This window comes from Mustela nigripes, chromosome 2 (genome assembly GCF_022355385.1).
Source record: "Mustela nigripes isolate SB6536 chromosome 2, MUSNIG.SB6536, whole genome shotgun sequence".
Lineage (NCBI taxonomy): Eukaryota > Metazoa > Chordata > Mammalia > Carnivora > Mustelidae > Mustela > Mustela nigripes.
In genome coordinates, this window is record NC_081558.1 from 206,111,702 (window position 1) to 206,126,171 (window position 14,470).

The 14,470-nt window shown below is 41.0% G+C and overlaps 1 pseudogene; it reads right to left on the minus strand.

Moving 5' to 3' along the window:
- Nucleotides 1–258: 258 nt before the first annotated feature.
- Nucleotides 259–606, minus strand: LOC132010316 (protein S100-A10-like; annotated as a pseudogene).
- Between the last annotated feature and the right edge of the window lie 13,864 nt (nucleotides 607–14,470).

Below are 14,470 nucleotides of genomic sequence, written 5' to 3' on the forward strand. Positions count from 1 at the left end.
AAAAATGAGGTGAGTGGTTTGCTTTTTTTTTTTTTTAACTAAAAAAAGGAATTTGTTTATTGAGGGCAAGAGGATGCAAACAATATAAAAATCAAAAACTTATCTGACTTTTCTTTCTCTGCTTCTCAAATGGGGGTTGGATTTTATTTGTACATTTTCTGAGGGTCCCCAACTGCCAATGGAATCCTTTATACAGGGGGAAGCTGTGGGACAGATTCTTTAAGAGACCCTTTGGGACAACTCTCATTGGGCAGGAATGGTGCTCAGTATCGCCTATTTCTTTCCCTTCTGCTTCATGTGTACTACAAAATAGTCATTGCATGCAATGGTGAGCCCTGCGATTAGCGAGAAGAAGCTCTGGAAGCCCACTTTGCCATCTCGGCACTGGTTGAGGTCCTTCATTATTTTGTCCACGGCCAGAGGGTCTTTCTAATTTTCCAAAAATCCAGGGAACTCCTTTTCCATGAGTACTCACAGGTCCTCTTTTGTTAACTAGCCTTTATCACCAGCAAACTTGTGAAACGTGACCATCATGGTTTCCATGGCATGTTCCGTTTGAGATGGCATTTTGGTGAGGTCTGTTGAAACCTTGGCCCGAGGCAAAGCAGGGACCGAGTGGTTTGCTTTTAAAAGAATTTCCTTCCCTTGTGTGTGTGGTAAAAAATTATCAGGTCAATATTAGCAACTGGTACAACCTTGACCTGCCTCTAGAGTAAGTCCACACTGAAAGGGACATGGGGAGATTTGAGTGTAGTTTGGATAAGCAAGCAGAGATAGAGGAGACACTAGGTCTATAGGCAATAGGCATTCCTCTCCTGCAAGTCAAAGGACAATGTGGTAGCTATCTAGAACAGAGTTGCCAACTGAGGGAGAATCAAGGAGTCCTCAGTTCTGCTTCCAGGCCCCATCTCTTCTACCAAAAATCATATACTGCCTTGTACCATTAGTTGTATACTTTTGACTTTTTCCAGTTTTACATATGGATTGGAAATTTCTTGAAAAGAATCTATTTCCCTAATATCCATTTGCCATACCTTCTATGTAGTACATGTGAAATGTTTGATGGCTTAAATAAGAAATGACTTCTTAATGAAAAGAAAATCATACTGAGAAAGAGAAACCTAACCAACAAATACAACATAAACTTTTATAAAGTTATGTAAATAGTGGATGTTAGCATCGTTGCCATACTAGGCTGGGAGCTCTAAGAAGAAAGGCACCATGCCTATGTTATTGACAAGTGTGCCTAACACCAATTATAGTTTAAAAATTATTTAAATGATTAGCAAGGAGTAACTCAAAAATTAATATTTTATCCCCTACGTTAGTTTTCTATGGCTGTTGTAACAAATTGCTGCTAATGTAGTGGCTAAAAACAACACAAATTTATTATCTTACCATTCTGTTTGTCAAAATTTTACTGAGCTAAAATCAAGACGTCAGGAGGGCTGTGTTCATTATGGAGGCCCAGTGAGATAATCCATTTCCTTGTGTTTCCTAGTTCCTAAAGGTGTCTTATATTTGTTGTCTCATGGCCCCTTCCTCTGTCTTCAAAACCAGGTGAGCAACATCTTCACACATTTCTGGGCGTTCGGGGAGGCCATTATTCTACCTACTGTCCACCACCCAGAACGTGCACGCATGGACACACACACACACACACACACACACACGGCTATGTCATCATGTCAGGCATTTATGAAGCACCCTAGTGCTGAGGTGGAGGGTTTTGGGAGTATTTAGGCTTGTTCCCACCACAGAAGCAGTGAAAGAGCAAAGGCAAATCCTCCAGGGAAGCATGGGTATGTGCCTTCTCTCCCGCGCAGCAGTCCTAAGCAACAACCAGCCTCCTCATGGCCACTTACACTTGGGTTACAACTGCAAAGTTCATTGACAATTGAAAATGTAATAATCAAATCATTATTTATATGTGATAGACATTTAAGTGAAACTCTTTTGTAAAGAAAATAATCACTTTCAATTAATCTTTTTGAGTAAATAAAATTTTCATTCAAAGGATTACTTAAAATTGGAATGCATCCCCATTTGTTTTATGAAGCAGAGCTTCCTGAATCCCACTCAGAAAGTTACTGCTCCATGATTTCATAAGGCATTAGCCTCAACAAGAAAGAAATGTTGGGAATCCTCCACAAAAATTCTACTCTCTGTGATCTTGCTTGGAACAAAATAGAGAGGAGAGCAGAGGAGGGAAGAGTCCAGACAGGAGACAGAGATGTAAATTAAGATTTTCTTGGCAGGGTTCCCTAGGAAACAGATATGTAAGTGAAATGTGCATGCTGTTTTCTTGGGGGGGTGCAATGTATGAACAGCCAGAGTGAGGGGAAAGGACAGCAGAGTAGAAAACAGCAAATCGAAGGTGGACTTGTTCCTGTTGCCCATACCCTCAGCATAAAGTACATTCTGCTCACTTGCATGGACCATTTCCAAAAGAAACTGAAAGCAAACCAGACCCTGAGAGCCAGCTAGGAGAAGAAAGGAGAGAAACTTATCTGTAGGCTCATTCCTGTCTCCTGGCTCCCACGGGGCCAAGTTCACCCAAGTTGTATTAACTGGCACCCCCAGGAAGCCACTGGGAAGTCAGAGCTCACTCCTTAGGCATGGCCCTTTAACTCAATCCTGAAGCAACAGAAAGGCCAGAGACCTACTGAATTTTGGTCAGCTCCAAATCCAAAGCCAACTGACCTCTTGTATCTAGGGCCACCTTTGCAGGAAAGACCCTGGTGGGAGCTCACTCTCTGGTGACAGCATGTAAGGCTTCACCAAACTAAAACAACTCATCCCCAGGGAAATTAGGCTGTGCCTCCACCTTGTCCCTTCTTGGCCACAGGGCCAAGACTCTGCATCCCCTAAACACTGTAACTGCTGTGGTTCTTGCTTCCATGAGTACAATGGTGGTCACAGCTGCCACACCACATTGTCATAGCCTTGCTTTGTGATGTGGAGGAGGGAAGCCTGAGGCCATGAGGCCAGCTGGCAGATGTCCAGAGAGCTCCTGCCACCAAGAAAGAAGAGGTATAACTCAGGGGAGTCTGAAGATTAGCAAATCAGAAAGGCACATAAAGTTGGACTTGATACAAACCGCGAGTACATGATATTTTTTATATAATACCAAATTATGATAAGGAGACTGAGTGCTTTGGGATTTCAAGGGAAGAAAAAGTCCCCTAGGCCAAGGACAAGGACATCGGAAAAGAAACAGCTCTCAGGCTAAGCCGTGAAAGAAAGATTATAACAATAACAACCACCATTTTGTGATCACATAAATGCTTCATACTCTTTCCATGAAATATTTCATTTAATCTCCTGCTCTGTCTGGGAGAGAGAAGCATTACTATTCTTTAACACAACTAAGGAAGCTGACACACTGTTTGGGAAAGGTCGTTCAAAGAGCCCAAACATGTGGGAGTGTAGACAATTCGTTAAGGAGAAAAGAAAAAGGTATTTTTAAGAGGTCAGTAACTCCCAAGCCCAGGACGGTCTTTAGAGCCAGGCTATAGGGTGGTGGGGCCATTATTCAGTGGCATTGAGGCCTGTAAGGAAGGATTTTGTACAGAGGAATGACATGCATACACATTTTTAGAAGATAATCCTATGAGTGGTGTGAAGAAGAGAAGCAGACACCAAGAGAAGGGAAAAGTATCGGACTTCTGTCTTCCATGTGAAAGAAGCCGTGGCACTGTCTAGAAACTGGGCAGCGTAACTTGATAACTTGCAAGTGGACAGCAGAGTGAGCAAGGACCTGGGGTTCTTTTGTGAGCCTGTCACAAATGGACCAGTGCAACCGAGAGGAGCCTGGTCCCTCCTTCACTTTTCTGAGCAGACCGCACACACGCACCTCTGCAAAGCCCTCCCCATGGGACCTCACTCACCCCAATGCTTCAGGTGAGTGTGAAACTTGGAGTTTATTGTGTCTAAGGGGCCAATTCCTAAATATGGAAAGAGCACAAGAGGTCAGGATTATTCTCCACCCCTTCTTTCTACTCACAGAGTAATAGTCCTTGGCATTTTGGTTTTCAAGAAGCTCCTAGAACTTTCCATGTGCTCTTGCTAATCATTATAGACCACAGGGTGCTGGGAGAAGCAGCAACAGTAACCACAGCCATAGTGGGAGTGCAGCTGAGCCCCAGCACAAGTGGCTGAGTCAAAATAAAATGCAGGTGACCTGCTCCTCAGCGACATGGCATTATGCCTCCCCGCTCTCGCCAGTGTAAACATGTGAGCTGGTGGGTTAGCTTTTCATCTGGTGACATTAGCAACTCTCAGAAGTGGTACCAAGCCTGGGATGGGAGAAAATAAAATTTATTATAAATTAAACATATAAATGTTTATAGGAATAGTAGGCTTATGAACTTTGCTCCTTTTTCAAAGTTTTTTAGTTTGTATATTTATTTCAGAGAGAGAGAAAGCATGAGAACAGAGAGAGAGGAACAAGCAGATTTCCCCACTGAGCACAGAGCCTGACATGGGGCTTGATCCCACAACCCGGAGACCAGGATCTGAGCCAAAACCAAGAGTCAGACGCCCAACTGACTGAGCCACCTGGGCGCCCCGAGCTTTGCACTTTTACAGAAACCTCAGTTTCCCTGGAGACCCTAAGGAGTTATCACACATGGTTTCTTACTGTGAGTCAGTCTATTTGTGAGACAGGGTTATAAGGAATGGTCCACGGTGTATCTGAAGCAATTGTCAGTCTTTCAATACCATCAAGGACTAAACAGGGCTTCTTTTTCTTTTTATAAAGATTTTATTTGTTAAGTAATCTCTACACCCAGTAACCCCAAGAACAACAGTCACATGCTCTACCAGCTGAGCAGCCAGCCACCCCTGGATAGGTGAAAGTCATCTGAAACCCATATTGGGACCACAGAGGCCATCAGGCTGAGACAAAGCAGTGCTAAAAAGATGTCAAGTCCTGAAACATGCAGCCTCTGAATCTAGCTAATCTACCCCTGAACTTTTCAATTAAGTGAGCTAAAGATGTCTTTTTTTTTAATTAATTTGAGTTAACTTTCTTTCACTTACAACTGAAAAATTCTGGACTCAAAATATCACAGACCTTCCAAGAAAATAAATGATAATTGAGATTTTCTGTGAGAATAACCTGAAAGCCAATATTCATTTGAGTAATAATTCCTATCATTTTGTGGTTTTAAAATTAGAGCAAGAGAAAAATGAAAGAACAAATCAAAAAATACATTTATTTTACTTGGTACAGTTTTCCATGACTTTGTCTCTGTTCTGACTACTAAAGCATTGAGTTATTCCATCTTTTCAGCTCAGAGTAGGTGATTAAATCTTGCCTCCTACCAGTATCTCTAAACCATTCTTCCAGCCTTCGGGGAAATGCAGTACAAAATAATAGCTTTGTTCATTGGAACACCTAAATATATAAAGTGAAAACTAACAGAGCTAAAAGGAAAAATAAACAGTAATACAATAATAGTTAGGGACTTTAATACCCCACTTTCAACAATGGCTAGATCACCCAGACAGAGAATCAATAAAGACACAGAGAATTTGAAAAACACTACAGACCATATGGACCTCACAAGCATATACAGAACATTCTTCCAACAACAGGGAAATACACATTCTCCTGTGGTGCACATGGAACATTTTCTAAGATAGACCAGATATGAGGCCACAAAACAGTCTTAGCAAGATCAAGAAGGCTGCAATCATCCCAAGCACCTTCTCAGACCACGATGGCATGAAACTAGAAATCAGTAACAAGAAAAAAACTGAGAAATCCACAAACACATGGAAATTAAACAACATTCTCCTGAGAAACCTGTGGACCAAAGAAAAAATTAAAGGGATGATTAAAAAGTCTCTTGAGACAAATGAAAATTAAAACACACATACCAGAATTTACAGGATGTGGCAAAAGCAGTTCTAAGAAGGAAGTTCATAACAGTAAACATCTACACTAAGAAGCAAGAAAGATCCCAAATAAACAACCTCAAGGAACTAGGAAAAGAAGAATAAACTGAGCCCAAAGTTAGCAGAAGAAAGGAACTAATAAAGATTAGAGTAGAAAAAAATGAAATAGAGAACAGTAAAACAATAGAAAAGATTAACCAAACAAAGAATTGGTTCTTTGAAAAGATAAATAAAATTGGAAAACCCTTAGCTAGGTTAACCAAGAAAAAAAATTGAAGGAACCAAATCAATAAAATTAGTAATAAAAAAGAGACATTACAAATAATACCACAGAAATTCAAAGGCTCATAAGAGGCTACTCTGAACAATTACAGTCCAACAAACTGGGCAACCTAGAGAGAAACAGAAAAAGTCTTAGAATCTTACTGAGACTGAATTGTGGGAAAAAAAGAAAACCTGAAGAGACCAAATACTAGTAACAAGATTGAATCAGTGATCGAAAATTTCACTACAAAGAAAAGTGCAGGACCAAAAGTCTTCACTGATGAATTTTACCAAATAATTAAAGAAGAATTAACACCAATCCTTCTCAAAATCTTCCAAAACACTGAAGAGGAGGGAACACTCTCAAACTCTTTATAAGGCCATCATTAGCCTGATACCAAGACCAGAAAAGTGCACCACAAGAAAAGAAAGCTACAGGCCAATATTCCTGATGAACAAAGATGAAAGAATTCTCAACAGAATATGAGGAAACTGAATGCAGCATGATATTAACAAGATCATTCACCATGACCAAGTAGGGTTATCCCTGGGATGCAAGGATGGTTCAACATACACAAATCAATCAATGTGATATTTCACATTAATAGAATGAAAGAAAAGAATCCTATTATCATGGACACAGAAAAAGCTTTTGTCAAAATTCAGCATCTGTTCCTAATAAAAACTCTTTTAACAGATTAGGAATAGAAAGAACATATGTCAACATAATAAAGACCACAGATGATAAGTCCACAGCTAACAACATACTCAATGGTGAAAGGCTGAAAGCTTTGCCTCAACACAGAAAACCACAACGTATTGAGGAAAGAAACCAAAGATGACACAAATAAATGGAAAGGTATCCCATGTTCATGGACTGGAAGAATTAATGTTGTTAAAATGTCAGTACTAATAATAGCCATCTATAGATTCAATGCAATACCTATCAAGATTCCAAAGGCATTTTTTTAACAAAAATAGAGAAAAAACTCCCAAAATTTACATGAAAATACAAAAGACCCTGAATAGCCAAATAAATTCTAAGAAAGAAAACAAAGCAGGAGGTTTTACACTTACTGATTTCAAACTGTAATATAACTATAGTCATCAAAAGAGTATAGTACTTGGTGCACCTGGGTGGCTCAGTTGGTTCAGTGTCCAACTCTTGATTTCAGCTCAGGTCATGAGCTCAGGGTCATGAAACTGAGCACTGTGTCAGGCTCCATGCCATGCAGAGATTCTGCTTCTCTCCCTCTCCCTCTGCCCCTCACTCCATTTGTGCACCCAATCTCTCTTTCTCTCTCATATATATATATATATATATATATATATATATATATATATATATAACTTTTATTAAAAAGTGTATGGTACTGGCATAAAAACAAATAGACCAGTGGAACAGATTCAAAAGCCCAGAAATAAACCCATGCATACACAGTTAATTAACTAATATTTGACAAGGGACCAAAAGTACTCAATGAAGAAAACACATTCTCTTCAACAAATGGTGCTAGAATAATTGGATATTTACATATGAAAAAATGAATCTGGATCCCTATTGTACACCATTCACAAAAATTAACCTGAAATAGATTAAAGTCCTTAAATGTAATATCTGAAACCATGAAACTCCTAGAAGAAAACAGGAACAATGCTCCTTGACATGGGTCTGGGTAATGAAATGATTTTTTTGCAATAAAGCACAGCAATAAAATAAAATAAAAAAGTAAGTGTGGCTCCATGAAACTAAAAATCTTCTATACATCAACAGAAACCATCAACAAAGTGAAAACACAATCTACAGAATGGGAAAAAATATATATTTGCAAACCATCTGTCTGATAAGGAGCTAATATCCAAAGCATATAAAAAACTCATTCAACTCAAAAGCAAAAAACAGCTCAATTAAAAAATAGACAAAGGACCTGAATAAACATCTCTCCAAAGAAGATATACAAAAAGCCAGTAGGTATGTGAAAAGATGCTCAACACCACTAGTCATTAGAGAAATCAAATCAAAACCACAATGAGATATTATATCACACCTGATAGAAGGGCCATCATCAAAAAGACAAGAGAGAACAAAAGTTGGCCAGGATGGAGAGAAAGAGAATTCTTAGGCATCATTGGTGGTATTGCAAATCGGTACTACAGAAAACAGTACAGAGTATCCTCACAAAATCAAAAATTGAATTTCCGTAAGATCCAGAAATTGCACTTCTGATAATATATCACAAAAAAAACACTAACTCAAAAAAAAAAAAAATCCATACCTCCATGTTCACAACTGCATGATTTACAAAAGCCACAACATGGAAATAACCTAGGTGTCCAACAACAGATGAATGGATAAAGAAGTTGGGGTATATAGACACAACGGCATATCACTCAACCATAAAAACCAAGGTCATCCTACCATTTGTGATAATGGATAGAATTTGAAGGCATTATGCTAAGTGAAATAAGTCAGAGAAGAACAAATACTGTATGATCTCATTTATATGGGGAACCTTAAAAAAAAAAAAAAAAACCCTCATAGAAAAAGCAATCACATTTGCCACCAGAAGCAGGGGTGGAAGGAGGGAGCATTAGAAGAATGTGGTCAAAATATTCAAACTTGCAGTTATAAATAACACTAGAGATGCAATGAACAGAGGAGGGCTATAGCTTACACTGCTGCCTGACCTATAGGAAAGGTGATAAGAGTAAATCCTTTTTCCCTATACTCTTTTCTTCTTTCTTTTCTTTTTATTGTATCGATGTGACAAGATGGATGCGAGCTGAACTTATTATGGTAATCATTTACCAAATATATAACTCAAACCATTATGCTGTGTGCCTTAAACCTAAATAGTGTTGTATAAAAATCATTTCTCAATAAAACTGGGGGAAAAAATAATAGCTTTGTTGATGTGGGGGGAAAAAAAAACCCAGGAGCAGAATGTACGGAACATCAGGTTCACTAGGTAAAGTTACTGCTTTGTGTCCTGCTGGAAACAATGACCAATTTACATCCCTCTTACCCGAAGGCAACATCTGTCCAGGCTGTTGGCAAGGATATTAATGATGTTTGAGATTCGTACAGCACTTTATGGCTTTTGAAGTGCTTTTCCCCTCTATGCTTACATTTAATAGCCCCAATGGTAGGTGGGAACAGAACGATACATTGTCTGTTACAAATGAGTAAACTGAGGCTCAGGGAAGTCCAGACACTTGTTCTAAGTGAAACAGCCAATGGCCCTAAAACCAGTGCAGCACTCTGGCCAATCTGAAAATTGCTACTTCTGCCTCCATTGAAGAATAATGAAGCTTTGCATCCCATGAGCTGTCTCCCAGGTGGCTAATAAAAGATCTAGGTAGGAGGGTAGCAAGTCTAGGGTATGAATCCAGAGCTGGGAAACACCTCCCTCCCTAGGAGCTTCCCCCACCCCAAATCTCACAACTTCAGAAATGGCAGCAAGAGACCCTTGGATTTTATAACTCAAGATTAACTTAAAAAAAAAAATCTGGGAAGAGTAACATTAAGCAGAAATTCACAGGCAAAGGAAACAAAAGCGAAAATAAACTTTTGGGACTTCATTAAAATCAAAAGCTTCTGCACAGCAAAGGAAACAGTCAAAAAAACAAAGAGGCAACCCACGGAATGGGAGAAGATATTTGAAAATGACAGTACAGACAAAAGGTTGATATCCAGGATCTATAATGAACTCCTCAAACTCAACACACACGAAACAGGCAAACATATCAAAAAATGGGCAGAAGATACGAACAGACACTTCTCCAATCAAGACATACAATGGCTATCAGACACATGAAAAAATGTTCATCATCATTAGCCCTCAGGGAGATTCAAATTAAAACCACATTGAGATACCACCTTACATCAGTTAGAATGGCCAAAATTAACAAAACAGGAAACAACATGTGTTGGAGAGGATGTGGAGAAAGGGGAGCCCTCTTCCACTGTTGGGGGGAATGCAAACTTCTTTTCCAAACCCACCTCCCTTACCTCTGCCCACCTGCCCTCAAATCAAAACCTTCCTAAGAGCTGATCTGGATGCAAGTGAGGACGGGAATAAAAGCTGTAGGACACAGGTGTGCCTGGGTGGCTCAGTCAGTGGGACGTCTGATCCTTGATTTCAGCTCAGGTCAGGATCACAGGATCTTAAGATCAAGCCAGGCTCCAGACTCCCCACTCAGCTTAAGATTCTCTCTCCCTGGGGCACCTGGGTGGCTCAGTGGGTTAAAGTCTCTGCCTTCCGCTCAGGTCATGATCTCAGGGTCCTGGGATCAAGCCCCACATCAGGGTCTCTGCTCAGCGGGGAGCCTGCTTCCCCCTCTCCCTGCCTGCCTCTCTGCCTACTTATGATCTCTCTCTCTGTCAAATAAATAAAATCTTAAAAAAAAAAAAAAATAAGATTCTCTCCCCCTCTCTTTCTACACATCCCCCTTTAAAATAAAAGCTGCAGGACACAGAGCATTTAGGGGTGTTTGTGCATATGGGGGAAAAAAGAGAATGAGTCCGGTGCCCAGAATTGCACCAGCTGCCTTACCCGTCAACTTCCCAGCTCCTTTATGGCCGGCATCACTTCCCTCACTTTGTCACTGAGGAAATAAACCAAAGCTCTGGGAGGTAAAATATATGGCCCAAGGTCATAGCCAGCTTCAAAACCAGGTCTGACTAACTGTAGAGCCCAAGTGTGGTCTGTCCGACCACGTTGCCCCAAACGCATCCCAGGAGCTGGGGAACGGGTCCGGAGAATTCCCAAATACAAATGTCCCTTCTTCCGATTTGCCACCTCCAGTCAGAAATTCTGCAACTGAGTTGTACCCGATCACCCAGAAGATCCCATCCTTAAATTATAATAATTCAAGAAATGGACTCTGGTCGGTGTTCGTTTTTTTTTTTCGGGAGCACAGCAAAGTTTAAGATTCACGGGAAAGGACAGAACAGATTAAGTGATCTCCTGGAAGTGGGATGAGAAGGGTTATCTCTGGAAGAAATTAGTGTCTTTAAGCAACATCTTAGAGCTGCTGAATGTGCCTCAAGTCAGTTGTAACTGCCTTTTTCGTTTGAGGCACCTGTGTTCAGTCCCATCCTCCTGAGCCTCAGGCTTCAAAGAGGAGTCATAAATCTTACCTGGGCGATGTCCATCGGTCAGAGGTCAGCCCAAGGGCACCGCAGAACCCACCAGGTGGGCTGCATGGAGAAGGCGTCACTTGTTTTCAGGGCAGCTTTCCCTGCTGGGCAGGAAGCCTGCTTCTCTCTCTCCCACTTCCCCTGCTTATGTTCCCTCTCTTGCTGTGTTTCTCTCTGTCAAATAAACAAAATCTAAAAAAAGAAAGAAAGAAGAGAGAAAGAAAAGAAACGAGTCAAGTTGAAACCCCTCCATCCTCTCTTCCTTTCCCCAGAAATAACCAATATACTGAACGTAGATGGTCATTCCCATGGATTCTTCCCACCATTGTTACACATAGCCATAGTACTACTGTTTCCAAATTTTATTTAAATGGTATCTCCTAGAGGTCCCTGGTAGGCTCAGTCAGGAGACGCTTGATCTTGGGGTCGTGAGTTCGAGCCCCACACTGGGTATAGGGATTACTTTTAAAAAATAAATACATAAATGACATTTTATAGTACGTGTCCTTGGCCATTGCTGCTTCCCTGAACTTGAGGTTTCCAAGATTTACCCACTTGATACATATGGTTCAATTTCATCCATTTTCACTGATTATTCTATTGGACAATAAACCAAAACATATTTATTCACCTTTTCTTGAAGAGTTGGATTGCTTTATTACCTTTTTTTTTTTTTAACAAACAATGTTGCAGTAAATATTCTTACACACTTACCTATCCAACGTGTGAAGTCTCTAGGGAAAATTGCTAGAAGCAGGGCTGGTATCCAGCATGTTTTCAGCAACACATGTGCCCCTGCTGGGTAGGAGAAGCCTCCACTCTGATTGGAGGTGTGCTTGCCCCATGGGTTGTTAAAGACATCCAGTATCGTTCCTGCCTAGAAGTGCAATTACAGGGTCAAGAGAATGCACATCTTTCCCTTCACTAAATAGTAACAAGTTTCTCTCTGCGGGTACTCTGTTGACAGGCCTCCTGGTCGTGACTGATAATTCCCAGTTCTCCAGACCCTTGTCAACGCCTGGTTTATTGTTTGTCTTGTTTTTTTGCTCCACTAATGGTGTAAAACATGATCTCTCTGTGGTATTAATTGGTATACCTCTGATTCCTAGTGAGGGTTCATGTTTACTACACATTGAACTCTCATCTTTTGTGAATTACCTGTTGGAAATTTTATCCTTTTTCTGTTTTGAGTTTTTCCTATTATTGATTTATAAATCACATATAATAATCCTGTATCATGTATATGTTTATAATATATAATTATATATTATGTAATACGTCTATTATAATTACATTATATATATTATGATTCTTCCCCATCGTGGCATGTGGTTTTCAGCCTATAATACAGGTGTATTGGACTATCCCAACACTTCTTCCCACCAACAGGACAGTTCTGGTTCTCTGAAGGGGTGTCAGCAAAAAGACCCGAAGGGAAGACTCCAAAATATGACCTGTGACCCTGGAAGCACCTTCCTCCGACAGCTACCTGTCAGACTAACCACTTAGATTTTACTGATATGTTGGGGCACCTGCGTGGCTCAGTCAGTGAAGTGTCTGTCTTTGGCTCAGGTCATGATCCCCGGTCCTGGAATTGAGCCCCGCATTGGGCTCTCTGCTCCACAGAGAGCCTCCTTCTCCCTCTCCCTCTGCCTGCCTCTCTGCCTACTTGTGATCTCTCTCTACCTCTCTGTCAAATAAATAAATAAAATCTTAAAAAAAAAAAAAAAGATTTTACTGATAGGTTGGGTTTACCTTTCAACATGATGGTAAATACTATGAGGGCGGGAACCTGAGCCGGGGACATTGTTTTTTACAAAAATCAGTGCCCCTCACATTTGTCAGTGGGTCACAAGTAGGCAAAGAATGAAGCTGATCTCCTAGAAAGCATTGCTGAAAGTTGGCAGGAACAATAATTATTTGGTGATAGCTGTCATTTATGGGGCACAAACATACACATTTAAATAATTTATTCTTCTCAACAATCCCACCAGGCAGGTACTATTTTTATCCCAGCTTTTGAGAGGAGAAAATGGGGACAAAAAGCATTTCCCAAAGCTTGCTTCAGGTAGCGAGGAAGTAACAGCGTGGGGACTACAGCCCAGGTCGGTGGGTCCCAGAGGTCGCTTCTTTGCCCTTCGTTTTCTTTTTTCTTTTTTTTTTTTTTAATTTATTTGACAGGCAGAGATCACAAGTAGGCAGTGAGGCAGAGAGAGAGGAGGAAGCCTCTCACGCTGAGCAGAGAGCCTGATGTGGGGCTCGATCCAGGGACCCTGGGATCATGACCTGAGCCGAAAGCAGAGGCTTTAACCCACTGAACCACCCAGGCGCCCCTGTCCTCTTCATTTTCTTGATTCACTTTCCCTTTTTCCTATTCCTGGCCAAATAAAGGCTCAGAGTAGTATCAAAAGGTTTTTCAGAGGGTGCCTAGGTGGCTCAGTGGGTTAAAGCCTCTGCCTTCAGCTCAGGTCATGATCCTTGGATCCTGGGATCGAGCCCCACATCAGGCTCTCTGCTCAGCAGGGGACCTGCTTCCCTTCCTCTCTCTGCCTGCCTCTCTGCCTGCTTGTGATCCCTGTCTGTCAAATAAATAAATAAACAAATCTTTAAAAAAAAAAAAAGGGTGGGTGCCTGGGTGGCTCAGTGGGTTAAGCCATTGCCTTCGGCTCAGGTCATGATCTCAGGGTCCTGGGATCGAGTCCCGCGTCGGGCTCTCTGCTCAGCAGGGAGCCTGCTTCCCTCTCTCTCTCTGCCTGCCTCTCTGTCTACTTGTGATTTCTCTCTGTCAAATAAATAAATAAAATATTTTAAAAAAAAAAAAAAAGGGTTTTTAGAACCAAGAGAAAAACAAATACAAATATTGTGGTTACTGAGTACCTCCACCTTTATCAGAATGTGAGACAGTTGCTTCGTGTGCTGGTTAATTTTATGTGTCGTCTTGAGTGGGTAAGGGCTGCCCAGATACAGCTGGAAGAACACTATTTCTGGAGGTGTCTGAGGGTATTTCCAGAAGTGATTAGCACACGTATTGGTGAACCGAGTGAAGCAGCTGGACCTCCCCAACATAGATGGGCTTCATTCTGACGGTCTGTATTGAACACAGACGCAAAGGAAGGCCAAATTCACTCTGTCCGCGTGGGCTGGACACCCGTCTTCTCC